Raw genomic sequence first — 3,456 nt, 5'->3', positions numbered from 1 at the left:
TCTAGAGCAGTCACCTCCTCAAGGATGATAGGCCTGAGTAGCAGTACCTGGATATGCACATGAAAAACATGCGCAGAAGGGGCATGAGTACACCACAGCGGTACTCAGCAAGTGCCAAGCCTAACCTTGGTTGGGTAGTGACGAGGAAAGGTCAGGGCCCTACTGAGGTTAAATAAATATAAAGATGACAGGATAACCAGGATGATAGCCGGGGATCTCTTGGTATCCCGAGGATCTCTTGGTATCCTTAATTATATGCTAGGGATCTCTTGGTATCACGAGGATATCTTGGTATCCTCAATATACATGCAAGGGATCTCTTGGTATCCTCAATTGTATGTTAGGGATCTCTTAGTATCCCGAGGATCTCTTGGTATCCTCAATATACGTGCCAGGGATCTCTTGGTATCCCTCACCTCAGTTCAAATCATAAATACGTACAGGGAATCTCCCGGGATGCCGTCCCGTAGTCCCAAAGTATAAACACACAGTAACAACACAAGAATACCCAATTAAGCTAAATTTTGTACTAAGTAAACAGTTAATTCTAACCTAACATGCTTCATGTAATGCAATTAAGGCAGTTTAGGCAAATAGGCAATTAAGTCAACTAAAAATGCTTTCCTAAATTAGCAATAGGCTAAATACGCAAGTAGAATAAAACAAGAAAAAAGAACTCAATTGAAATACTTAAGGAAAAATCGGATTTTCAACAATTAACTCAAGTACGTGCTCGTCACCTCACGTACAAGGTGTTTCAATTATCAAATATATCATCTCCTAAGGGGAAGGTCCCCCACACAAGGTTAGACAAGCCACTTACCTCGAACCAACTCAAATCAACCTGAAACCACGCTCTTGCCACGAGTACTCGACTCCAAATGACCCAAATCTATTCAATTCAATCGCACAATGTAAATAACACTTCAAGTAACCGATTCTACAATTAAATTCTAAACTAATACGCGAAATTAGGTAAAATGACCAAAATGCCCTCAGGCCCACGTCTCAGAATTGGGTAAAATTTATAGTTTTAGAATCCTCAAACTCTCACGAGTCTAACCATACCAAAATTATCCAAATCCGATGTCAAGCCCCCTATCAAAACTCAATTTCTTGGTCTAAGAACTTTTCCTCAATTTTCATACAAATTTCGAAATTAAAGGATGAATTCATATTTAGATTAACGAGTTACAAGCAAAAAGGAGTCTAGAATTGTTACTCAATCGATATCTTTGAAAATCCCTCAAAATCTCGCTCAAATCCGAGCTCCCAAGCTTAAGTTTTGATAAAAATAGCTAAACCCTCGATTTTGAAATCTTATATCTACCCAGGTAATTCCTTCTTCGCGAACGCGAGAAGCACAAAATGATTTTGACCATTTTTCCTCTTACGCGATCACGGCCAATACCTCGCGAACGCGATTCTTTGCACAGACAGGCCTTCGCGATCGCGTTCCACCTATCGCAAACGTGATGCATTAAATCTACTGAAACTCAACCGCTCATTTTCTTCTATACGAATGCGACACCACCCATGCGAACGCGATGAACAAACACTTAGCCCTTCGTGAACGCGAAGGCCTAATTTTCACCTTCCTCAACTGACTCTTCGCGAACGTGAGGGCCCACTCGCGAACGCGAAGAGTAAAATTCCTCTGCAACAGTTAAACAAAATCTACAACATTTTTACAACTTAAAATGATCCATTGAGCTTCCAAAACATACCCGAGGCCCCTGAGACCTCAACCAAACCTGCCAACCAACTCTAAAACATCATTCAAACTTGTTCCAACCTTCGGAACGCTCAAAACAACATCAAAACACCTATTTTTCATGGGATTCAAGCCTAAGAATTCCAAAAACTCTAAAAATACGCCTTTGATCAAAAAGTCTATCGAACCTCGTCCGAATGACCTGAAATTTTGCACGCACGTCACATTCAACACTACGGAGCTACTCCAACTTCCGAAATTCCATTCCGACCCTCGGATCAAAATCTCATTATCGGACCGGAGACTCCAAAAATTCAACTTTCGGCATTTCAAGCCTAAATTAGCTACGAACCTCCAAAACACAATCCGAACACGCTCTTAACCTCGAAATCACCCAACGGAGCTAACGAAATCATTGGATTTTCATTCCGAGGCCGTCTTCATACTGTTTCAACTACGGGTAACTTTCCAACACCTAAGCTCTCACTTAGGGATTAAGTGTCCCATAACTCTCCGAAACTCAAAACCGAACATCCCGGCAAATCAAAAATAGCAGAAATAAACTTGGAAAAAGCAGTTAATAGGGGATTGGGGCGTAAATTCTTAAGACGACCAGCCGGGTTGTCACACACCTAACATTCCTTTTTCTCTTCCTTCAGTTTGCGTCTATGAACGTGCCACTTAGGAGCCCTACTCATATTCCAAAGGCGCTACTTCAAGGTTGGACCGAAAGACTTAGGCAAGAAATCGCTGAGAAAAAGATTGTATCTAGTCTAAAAGATCCATCTTCGAAGGCATGCGTCCTAGCAATTCATAGAGAAATCTTTTCTACTTGTTGTTTTCATTTTTTTCTTAGATTATTTTTTCTTTCCATAACGCCCAATTTTTTCCTTCCAGATCGGTGGCGGCTAAGGCCCCGTTATCTGATGTTCATTTATTTGTCAAGATTATTGGGGATTATCATAGCACTAAGTATAGGATGAAATATCTTAGAAATACAATTGAAATATTAGAGGCGGTAGAAGATTATGGACTCATTTTTAATTTATTTTTAAAAGCAATATTTGAACGACTCCTATCAGTACTTGTTTAGGAAAATAAAATCCTCAATAACGTACCTTGAGAAATAATTTCGAATTGTGAGTTTTAAAGAAAAGTCTTTCACATAAATAATTAGGGAACAAATATCTACATACTTCTGAAAGAAAAAAACAGTCTAAGGCTAGGTAAGTTGAGATCTTTTCTCCAATACAAAAAATAGTTTTAGTTTAAAAGGACGTCTTCAAGGGAAATAGACCTAACAATCCAAAAGGTATGTTAATTTTGTTAGCCATGTGTTTGCAATACATTATATGTTACTAATATAATATATGAGTAGTTCAGTTCAAATCTCAAAAAAAATTCTAGTGTTAAAAGCTTTAGGAATTAAAATAAAAAAAAAATTAAGAACTTAGAAAATAATTGTCACGACCCTAAACCCGGACCCGGTCGTGATAGCACCTCTCGTGAAGACAAGACCAGCCGAATCTTCCCATTTTTCAATTTTTAACAGTTAAACCATAAGAAATAAGTCTGGGGCATAATAAATAGAACCTCAAAGTAGCATATAATAGCATAATTTGCAGAATACAACCCAACACAGCCCGATACCGGGGTGTCACTAGTCATGAGCATCTATAAATCCTAATACAAGTCTGAAAGTCTATAACTATTACAAAATATCCGATAAAGAGATAGGAATG

The sequence above is a fragment of the Nicotiana sylvestris genome, chromosome 4 (genome assembly GCF_000393655.2).
Source record: "Nicotiana sylvestris chromosome 4, ASM39365v2, whole genome shotgun sequence".
Lineage (NCBI taxonomy): Eukaryota > Viridiplantae > Streptophyta > Magnoliopsida > Solanales > Solanaceae > Nicotiana > Nicotiana sylvestris.
This window is presented reverse-complemented; position numbering follows the sequence as displayed.